The sequence below is a fragment of the Lucilia sericata genome, unplaced genomic scaffold (assembly GCF_015586225.1).
Source record: "Lucilia sericata isolate MDLA Ls3-8-SP2 unplaced genomic scaffold, ASM1558622v1 Contig000079F_arrow, whole genome shotgun sequence".
Taxonomy (NCBI): domain Eukaryota; kingdom Metazoa; phylum Arthropoda; class Insecta; order Diptera; family Calliphoridae; genus Lucilia; species Lucilia sericata.
Window position 1 is genome coordinate 232,957 of NW_023994112.1, and position 11,511 is coordinate 244,467.

An 11,511-nucleotide genomic window follows, 5' to 3' on the forward strand; every position below is an offset into this window, starting at 1 on the left:
AAAAGAAATTGAATTTATTCTTATAACATTTTTAACATTTCTTCTCTTTACATCCATCTGGGCGTATGAGCAATAAATTTAAAAATATTATATTTGTAATAGTAAGTATACGCCAATGATAATATTGGTTATTACTTGATTTATAGCCTATTAACTCTTCTAATAGGCATAGTCCATACATAGTCCTGACCATGGAATTATCTACACTCCATACAATAGAGAGGCCTGTACTGTCCCATAGTCTGTAGTCCAGACTATACTGGCCTATAGTGCCGAATTTAGACTGATCTATATTCCAAACTATAGACTGGTGTATAGAACAATGTATATAATGGGCTATAGACAAATATATAATCTTGATTATTTACCAATACTCAAATTTCATAATTTGTGTCAAAATCTAAGTTATTTTAAGTTGTCCTTTTTTCTTTAAGCCACCTTAGTACACATACATGTATACAAATACTCGCACACATTAACATATCAAAAAAAAAAATATGTACATATCTATAACCAAATCTACAATAGACAAACAAACACCCACATGTTTTGTTTAAAACAACACATACATACCCCCAAAAATCTCTCATACTCATCATTTATATAAACAAAATATTGGTATAAACGGAATATTGGTATGTATGTAAGTATGTGTGTATTATAATTGTATGTAAGTATATGTGTATTATAATTGTATAAGTCTCATTGTTATTATTTTTTTCCTATGACAGTTAAAGGTTCAATGACTTTCTATCTCTCACTATTTTTTCATATTTTGTTATTATTTCAAAACCCGTTGTTTGTACTCTCATAAACACACATGCACACACATAACGACACAATTATATCTCTACCGTTATGGTTATATGAGTATTAAATACTCCTACTCATCATAGTGACTCCTTTACCTTTTGTCTCTTTAACTTCCTTTGTTTTGGTTTTCATAAATATTTTTTGTTGTCTCTTCTGTTCTATTGTCGCCGAAAAAGTAGTAAAAAAAAATACTCAAACGAAAAAAAAGAGTGTTTATGACAAAAAGTATTGTCACATGATTAATTTAAACACATGTGCTTGACTGACAGTTGGAGTCTTTTATAATCATATTTTTTGTTTATTTTTTTTTTCATTCGTTGTTGCTGGTTTTTATTGTTTTTCTCTCCCACTTCGTTTTTTTATTTTTTGGCTGAAATATGTATATAATAATGCAATGTTTTTTTTTCTATTCAGAGTTTGTTATATTTATTTGTCTACTTTGTTTTTATGTATTTCTATATATTTATTTGTGCCAGTGCACCTGTGGCTAGTTAAGAATTTATAATATTAAATATGTTTACTTGTGTATGTGTGTGAGTTTTCCATGTTTTTAATAAAGAATTTATATTTATTTTGGTTTAATGTTTAACGTGTTTCTCTTTATGAGGGCCAGACGTCTATTAGTCTATTTGTAAATGTTTATTGAAGTGTAGCTAATTTAACATGTTGTTGTTGTTGCTATTTTATTATTTAACAATATGTCAAACTTGTATACAAGAATGTCTTTGTTATTGTTTATCTTTATCTCTCTTTGAGTTCTTTAGCTTAATTAAGCTTTTTGCTATAAATGTCATTAAATTGATATTAAAAGTATACGTTATTTAAAATTAACTTATTTTATCTTTAAATGTTAAAAGAAAATTGTTTAATAAAATTCAAATACATAAAAATGTTGGAGATAAAGAAGTGTAATCTGTTGTGGGTTGTAAAAAGTTTTGTATTAAAAAAAAATACAAAATTTAATTAAAATTTTACTCATATACTTTATTGTATGCATTTAAGTTACTCTTTAATAATTTGTTAAGTGTATTATTCGAAAAAATGCGCTAGTCTATAGACTACAAGCTATAGACTACAAGCTATCAATAGATTAGACAGCAGACTAATAAATGAACTATTTTACTGCCTATTAGTCTATAGACTAATCCCTACACTACAGATTAGTCTATAGACTAGTCGTAAACTAATTAATGAACTAATAAATAAATTATTTATATAAAAACTAAACTAGAAAATAGATTTTCATCACAAAACCGTTCTTAACGAAAATATTTTTCGCAATAATATTGTTTCTATGTCACCTTAAAAATTAAGATTTGTAATGAAATAAAGAAAGTAATCATAAAAACTAATTTCTCTCCCAGAATCCTATTTTATACTTAATTAAAAAGTTTTTCATCTGTTATTTATAGACCAATTTTCAGATTTTACATAGGAAACTTTTTGAAAGCATGCCTGACAGAATTATTAAAGACTTGGATCCCAAAGATATCTGAGGACAGACAGACAGACAGACAGACGGACATGGCTTTATCTATAAGGATCCGGAAGATTTTTGTAAAATTATATTAGAGAAACTGCAAACGGAATGGAAAACTTCTGCATATACTTCTCACGAAGGTGAACAGTATAATAATCAAGTTTTAATAGTTTAAACCAAAATATCGAAATACCAAAAACCACATTTTTGTGACAAAATCAATTTTTCACAGCAGATTAAAATTTTTACCAAAAATTAAAACTTTCAACACAAACTCGAAATTTTAATAAAAATCTAAATTTTCATCATAAAAACAAATTTTTATGAAAATATTAAAACTTAAAATTTTTTACCAAATTCTCATGACAAAATACAAGTTTGACCATAAACTCAAATTTTTACCTCAGAATAACATTTTAAACATAAAATCAAACCTTCATCTTAAAGTCAAATTTTCATCACACAATAAAAGTGTTTCTATAAAATCAAATTTTTAAGTAATTTTTTCATCACAAATTAAAGAAGTTAAAATCCGAGAATTGAAAGCAATGCTTCATGAAGATTACTGTCAAATCCAATAAGAGCTCGTCATATAAAATAAGGAAAATGTATACCATTTGAATTAAAAAGATGATTTTACTATTCCGAAGAAAATAATTTGTTCACCGAATCGGTACGGTTACAATAACCCAAAGAGTAAGGGATCCACAGGAATCCACAGGAATCCACAGGATCCTGTAACGCAACTGATTGCAGCGGTTATTGGTCTTAAAAACGCCTAGAATATGCGGTCACATATAAAACTGTTATTTTCCATCATGGCAACGCTGACAAAGAAAAGATTGTAAAGTTTGGTATCACCCGATTTATAGGCCAGACCTAGCCCTATCCGATTACGATGAAAAACTCTCTCTCTCTCTCTCTGGGATACGTTTCACTTCAGAGCAGGGTAATGTAAATAGGCTTTATTCTCAGATAGAAAGATAGGAAAAGGTCTATGAACTATCAATTTCCAAAACTTAAATTTATTTCTCATTCAATTGAAGCCACCCTAATGTATTCATATGCATTTGTTAGTACCATACACGTAACAAAATACATAAATTAATATTGACCAGGAGCACGTACTAGTTGATAACAATAGTTTTTTGATTGGTTATTAAATATCGATTATTGATGAGAACCTGTACTAACAAATAATAAAAAAACAAAACAAAAACCGAAATAAAGATATGAAACTAGCAATTATAGATTTAATTACAACTTGTATTAAAAAAAGAAGGAACATGTAAATAAATATAAACTTTTATAGTTTATTTGAGTTTAATTAAATTTGTACAATAGCTTGTTTTAATTGATATTAAATAACGTTTTATTTAAAATTAACTAGAATTATTCAAATCTAAGGGGGCGTATGAGTAATTTTTGCAAACAAATCATACTGATATTAACTATACGTACCAAAGCACATATTTACTAATATTTAAAGGTTATTTAAAAAATAACTTGAAAATCTAAAAAAAGAACTTAATCTAAAATTTAAGATAATTAACAATACATTATTAACGAATTAGCTAACATAATGTTAACAACACATTAAACAACCTTAACATTACACAAAATGAAATTTAACAAAGATTGATGAAAAATTTTGTTTTAAAGGCCAATTGAAATTATTTATTTCGTGTGCCCATGAGATGGCAAATTAGTTGTACATTAACTTTTATATTGCTTTTCCAAAAATTGAGAAGAAAAAAAATCTCTTAGCTAAAATGTCAAGGCAGTCTGTCTGTCAAATGATAAAGCATAGCAAATGAAAAACTTCTAAAAATATGTTTAAATTAAAGTTTCATTTTACTACAACTCTTTAGACATTTGCCTAATTAAATGAAAAGTGCTTAAAGTTTGTGACAATAACCCTTAAAAACTAAGAAATTTCTCTACGGATTTCATTATAATTAAAAATTTTAATTTGTATTAACTTAAGCATACAAATATCTATAGAGAAATACTTATAGCTAGATATGTATTTTACTCTAAAGGCATTAACCGCAAAACAGTTGTTTAACCCCTTTTTACTTAAAAACCCTTTTACAAATAAAGTTTTTAAATATTGACTGGCATTTTAAAGGAAAAGTAAACCATCTACTTAAAGTAAAAATATATAACATTAAAGGACCTAGATATTTTTTATAATAAAAGCAATATAACATATATTCCTACTCCCAAAATCCACTTGTGGTTGCTAAACTAAAAGCGCAGGTTCCAAAGCAAACAAGTGGATTGTATTACTCTTAATTCATGCTCTTAATCAAATTCCAATCCAAACAATAGAATCCTCTTAGTCCTACATTTCAAAGCTAATTTATGGATTTTTATTGTGGATTTTATATTAAGTATTAAGTTTCTTTAGTCATGGTTATACATTCCTCTTCCTTTATTATTGTTATTATTTATTCATGAGTATTTTACACAATATTTGTATTTTGTGTTCTTTGGTTTTTCTTGTTCTAATATTTTAAATTAGCATCATCATTTAATTGTAATTGAAATGGCAGATTTACATCGAAGGTCAATTGTAGGTAAGACTCGTTTAATGACTGCTGTCTAAATTTATAAATGACCTTGTTATGCCAACAATGTTTTAACAATTATTATTTTTTTTACATTTTGCCTCCTTTCCTTTTAGTTAAATAAACGCCTGTGTCTGTGTGTCCATTTCCATTGCGATGTCTGTGTGTGTGTATGTGTTAAATTCAATTATTGTGTAATTTAACCTAAATTTATTGCCAATATCAATTAAGAAAATTAACAGTTTAAACTTTAGTTATTTACAATACAAATAAACATTCGAATAGATACTGATTAAGCAGACAAACCGAGCGACAGTTAGACAAATTAGTCTTGTAGGGGGTTATTGTTTTGTTTTTGAGAATAATGTAAACAAACTTGTTATTAACATTGACATGTCAATTTTTGACATTTGTTTAATGTTTACATGTGCGTATGTATATGTTTTATCAAATAGATTTATAAACACATACTAATAGACATACGTGTATTCATACATATGTACATAGTCACTTCGTTATGTTATTGTAGAGGGTGTTCCATTTTAGGTGAAATAATATTTCACAAATTTAAAACGGTTTCGTTTAAACATTTATTAAAATATTTTTAATAAACATTTTCTAAAAAAAAGATTGAAAATATTGTGATTCGCGAATATTCCGAGAATTTCATTTCTTAACTTAACATTTGCATTCAGAAACATTTCCCTTTAAAAAACAGTTTTTATAAAAGCAGAAAAAATATTTTTAAAAGCATGTTATTTTTCCAGAAAAGCTCTTCCACATATGACCTTTTGGGAAGACAAAAAGCTTTTTTTCACAAAAAAAAGCTTTTATTTCACAAAAATGCTTTTTCTTCAAAGATTTAAAACAAGACTTTAATAAAAAGCTTCTTAACTAGAAAAGGTTAAAAAAACTAGAAAAATTAAAAAAATAGATAACTAAGATTTCATTCTTTACAAAAAAGCTCATAAAAAGCTTTCTCCACATTTTTTTTTTCGAAAAAGAGCTTTTTGTAACAAGATATTAAAAAGACTGTTTTTCGCAAAAAATCATTTGCATTTCAATACTTTTTTAATTTTTTCTACCCAAAAGTTTTCATTATAACTTTTTAGATAAAAAGCTTATTCCACTAAATTTTTTTCGAAAAGAGATTTTCATAACACATAATTAAGAAATCTTTCTTTACCAAAAGGCTTCTAAAAAGCTTTCTCCACTAAACAATATTTTTCGCAAAAGAGCTTTTTTATAAGAAGATATTTAAAAAGCTGTTTTTCAAAAAGCTTTTTGTTATTTTGTAAATATTTTTTTCAGTTTTCCCAAAAAGCTATTTTCACCAAAATATATTCCCAAGACTTTTATAAAAAGCTTTCTCCAATAAACAATTTCTTAAAAAAAAAGCTTTTTTATAAAAAAATCTTTGTGAAGTTTTTATAAAAAAAGTGTTCTTACCAACCTTTTAAATACCTTAAAAAAGGCTTTTGTGAAGAAAGCTTTTTAATCACATTTTATTAAGATTATTAAATACTCTTTTAAAAGAGATTTATTGAGCAACATTTATTAATTTTTTTATGAAAAGCTCTTTTTCGAAAGCTTTTATTTAAGAAAGCTTTTTTTCTCCAAAGACTTTTTCAAAGAAAAGCTTTTGATAATGTACTTAAATACAAAACTCTCCCCATATAAAATACTTAAATACATTAATGGAGTCTTTTGTTACACTATCGTATTTCCCAGCTGAGTCCCGGTATGCACAAAATCTACAGAACTATTTATCTCAACATGTGCGTGTATAAGTTTCAATATGAGAATTTAAGTTAATATTTGCTACGCATTCATTACATTGACCTTTTTACAAGCGCGCGTGTAAATGTGTAGATTTACCTTTAACATACATACGAGTAAAACAGTTATTATGTGTGAGAGTTTGTATGCTTGTGTGTTTGTATTTGTGGGTTTATAATGTTAACAATTTGTTGACAATTTTAACGTCAACTTTTAACCATGTTGTTGTTATTGGTATATGTTCTTGGCGGTAACATCTCCAATTATAGACCTCGGCCCATTTAGTGTTAAATATATGGTCTTACACACATCCTCCCCTATACATACATACATTTTCACACTATGATTTCTACATTGAAAATGAGTTTAACCTCAGAATTGTTAATATTTTGTTATTATTATTTTTACCTTTTAATTTAATACGACTTGTAGATTTAAGTAGCTTTATTACAACAACAACAAAAAAGAAACTGCTAGTATGTGTGTGAATATTTATTTATTACGCTTGTGTTGTTGCTATTGTTGTTGTAAATGTTTATAACCTTTAAATTTGAATTGGTTGGTGGTATGTGGGTTAAATACACAAACACACGTACACCACGATGTCCCATAAAAGTAGCAATTTTTTCATATGACTGAATGTATTTTGTTTTCATGTTTATAGTTTTTATATTGAGTTTTTCATACCCACCATCAAAAAAGATGGGGGGTATATTGATTTTGTCATTCCGTTTGTAACACATAGAAATATTGGTCATAGACCCACAAAAGTATATATATTCTGGGTCCTCATTAAATTCTAAGACGATCTAGCCATGTCTGTCCGTCTGTCCGTCTGTCCGTCCGTCCGTCTGTCTGTCTGTCTGTCTGTCTGTTGAAAGCACGATAGAGTCCGAATGGAAAGAGCTAGAGGGTTGAAATTTCACATAAATATTTCTTATAGGTAAGGTTTGTTTGGTATTGAAAATGGGCAATATCGGTCCATGTTTTCGGATAGCCCCCATACAAGTGGCCCCTCGAAAAGCAGCTTTAACAGCCATAACTTGTTTAAAAATACGAATATAGCGATGAAATTCGATATAAGTAAGTTTCTTATGATCCAATATCAATATGCGAAATTTTATGAGGATCGGTCCATAATTGACCCTACCCTACTAAGCCATTACTGGCTTAAAAATACTAGTATATAGATGAAATTCGACATAAGTAAGTTTCATACGAGTCAAAATCTATCTAAAAAATTTTATGAGGATCGGTCCATGATTGACCCTACACCCATATAAGGTCCCCTTCAGAAAATGACTGCAACGCTCATTAATGGTTTAAAAATACGAGTGTAGCGATGAAATTCGACACAAATAAATTTAATACGAACCAAATTCTATCTACCAAATTTTATGAGGATCGACCCATAATTGACCCTACCCCCCTATACATGGTCCCCTTCAGAAAATTACTTTAACGCTTATAACTGGCCTAAATATACGAGTATATAGATGAAATTCGACATAAGTAAGTTTCATTCGAGTCAAACGAGGTTTGATGGTGGGTATATAAGATTCGGCATAGCCGAATATAACACTCTTACTTTTTCTTTTTGTTTTTATTTTATGATGATGACCATGGCGCTTTTCGGTTCACTGTTGCTGTTGAACGTTTATTAATTGTTCATGTTTTTCAGCAGTAATTTACATTTAAATTAAAAAGAATAAAAATTCCGCAGACAGTGGTGTGCTGAAAGAATAATTACAAGGCAATTTCTGGCGCGGTAAACATTTCTGTTCAGTTGTGTTCACCATAGTTTAGATCAGTTTAAGTTAAGTTCGCTAGTGGCAACTATTATTGTAGATTATAATTTACATGTGTATATTTTATATGCCTCAAGTGGCAGCTAATTAGTCATTTAGTTTATTTCTTCTTCGTTTGGGGAAAAATTATATTTGCTTTTTTTTTGTACTTACGCAATTTTTTTCTATTATTTCACCTAAGGGAAATGGATTTTTAGTTTTTTTTGTTGTGTGTATTCGAGTAGTTTATTTTACTATTTGAAAAATGTTTGTCGTTTTGTTGGGTTACGCTTCCTAGTCGACATTAATCATGGCAAATAGTGGAAAATTTTTAGAGGTGGTTTGGTTATATAGTTTGATTTATAACTTATTTTATGGCCAGATTGAAATCATTTGAATAATTGATAAGTGAACAAGTTTTGTGTAAGCTTTGAGGAAATTTTCCGTTGTTGTTGGAATGTTAGAAAAATGTTGAATTTAATGTTTGGAATTGGGCTGTAAACTTACTTTTTAATTTAACATTTTTATAAATTGAAAAGAAAATAATATTATTGTTAATTTTTCACCAAAAATTTTTTAACGCACAACATATTCCAAAGGCTTTTATAAAAAGCTACCTCCACTTTTTTACCAAAATGCTTTTACCTCTAAACTTTACAAAAAAGATTTTACAAAAAGCTATTTTTTCTTAAAAAACTTTCTTTACAAAACAGCTTTTACTCTACAATCATATTTTATTTTTGAAAAAAAAAACAGTTTTTACAAAACAGCTTCTTTTACTAAAAATAGTGTTTTCACAAAAAATTTTCTCTAAGCTTTAAACTCTGAAAAATGTTACTTCGAAAAAATGCTTTTCATAACAACATATTTTTGATAAAAAAGCTATTATATTAAAAAGCTTTATGCTTCTTTTTAGAGCTTTAAAAAAATCCTTTTTAGTTAAGAAAAATTGTAAGCTTCTTTAAGAGTTTTTTAAAAAGCTTTTTTGTACAAAAAGCTCTCTAACTAATTAACTAAAGAACCAACTAATTTGAATAAGAAAGCTTTTTCGAGGAAGCCTTTTTGTTAAAAAAACGTTTTATAATTTTTCATAAAAAAGCTTCGTTAGGAGTTTTTGTGATGAAACTATTAACGCTTTTTTTGTAAAAAAAGTCCACAAACTAATTAAAGAACTAACACTAACTTCAGTGACAAAGGCATTTTTGTTTAAAAGATTTTTAAGCTTTTTTACTACAAAGTTATTTTGTTAATAAGCTTTTTCCAAAACAAAAACTTTTTTAACAAACTCTTCCTTAAAAAAAGTTAAAAAAACAAAAATTTCTTAAATGGCAAAAAGTGAAAGATATTTTTTTTAAAAAAGCTTTTCCGTAGCAAGTTTCTTTTTTTAAGTTTTTATTACAAAGCTATATTAAGCTTTTTGCAAAAAAGCTTTAGAAAACAAATATTAGTTTTTAAAGTTTTTCTTAAAATAATTATTTTTGTAAGGAAGTAACTTATGCTTGTTTAAAAGCTTTTTTCTAAAAAGCTTTTTTAAGCTTTTCCGTAAATTAGGAAATAACCAATGAACTTAAATAGAAAGGCTTTTTCATATGAATTTTTTTGTTTTAAATAAGCTTTTTATGCTTACAAATTATACATAATTTGTTAATAAGCTTTTACTCAAAAATTAATCTTAAAACGTTTATGATTCTTTGGAAAAAAGTTTTTAAGTTATTAAGAAACTTTTTAAGCTTTTTTAATTTATATTTTTTTTCTTAAGAACCCTTTAAAAAAACATTTCCTTCTTTAAATGCATTTACTTAAAAAAAAAAGCTTCTAAAACAAAATTCTGAAAAATTAGAAAAACAATTTCTGGAAATGTTTCGACTCATTCTAAGTATTCCTTCTAATCAAAAAATCGAATACACCACTGTCCATTAATTCTTAAATATGCAGTCAATGTTTATGATTGTCAGTCACATCATTAGCTTTACTAAAACCCTTATCCATACTATCTATCACTTTTTCATCATGGTGCATACATATCGCAATAACTACAACAACAAAAAAGTACTTAAACATTTCTCCTCTTTTTAATCATAATTTTATGTTTTACATGCTCATTTCGTCCCTAAATACAACATCAATTCATTTTGCCATTTGGCCACTTTAATAAAGTGTTTTGACCAAACATCCAACAATCAGCCTCTCTATCACTATCATGGAATCGTTCGGCCATGTTGTTTATTTTCCATTTGTTTCAAAAAAACAAAAAAGGAAGAAAATTCAAATTTATGTCTAATTTGGTGTTAAATTGCTGTTGGCTTTAAAATTTATTGCATTTTAGCACTTTGGCTAAAAACAAAGTTGTGTCAAAGTTTGTTTTCTATTTCTGCTACTTTTGAATGAAAGTGTATGTGAGTCTCTCTGGGTTATTGGTTGTACTAAAGAAAAAAAGTGCTGGAATAAGCATCAATAAAGTGATAATGTCATCAACAAATGAAACTGTAGCAATTGTAAGAACAAGTACTGTGTAGAGTACACTTGAAAATTGTACAAAAGTCAATTGGGGTTAATTACACGACAACAGCAACCAACTCAACCATCACCACTTTGCATTAAAATGCTGTGAATCTTTTAAAGAAAAATTATTTCTTTAGTTTTTTTTTTTTTTTTGTTTAGCTTTGGAAAATGCTAAGAAAGAGAAAAGAAATTGCCATTGGCCTCTCAGATCCTTTTATGATGTTAATTTATTTTAATTAACTTTGCTCAAGAAATATTTTCCATTAATTTGCAAATAACTTTAATTCATATTTATACAAACTTGCAACTTTATGAGCATTTATCGTTCTCTTCCCCTTTTTTCCTTTGGAAAAAAATATTCATAAATATTTAGGGTCATTTAGTTGCCTTCCTCTGCCAGGCTTGTACTTATTAACAATTATATGAAATATGGTTTATAATTTGTAGACATTAATTAGTTGTATTCCCAGCTAACGAATTGTTTTAGCCATTGTTAAATAAACTTTTAAAATGTTTTAGATTTTAAGATTTTTTTTCTATTTCTTTGGACATTCTTTAATTTTGTGTTTGTTTTATT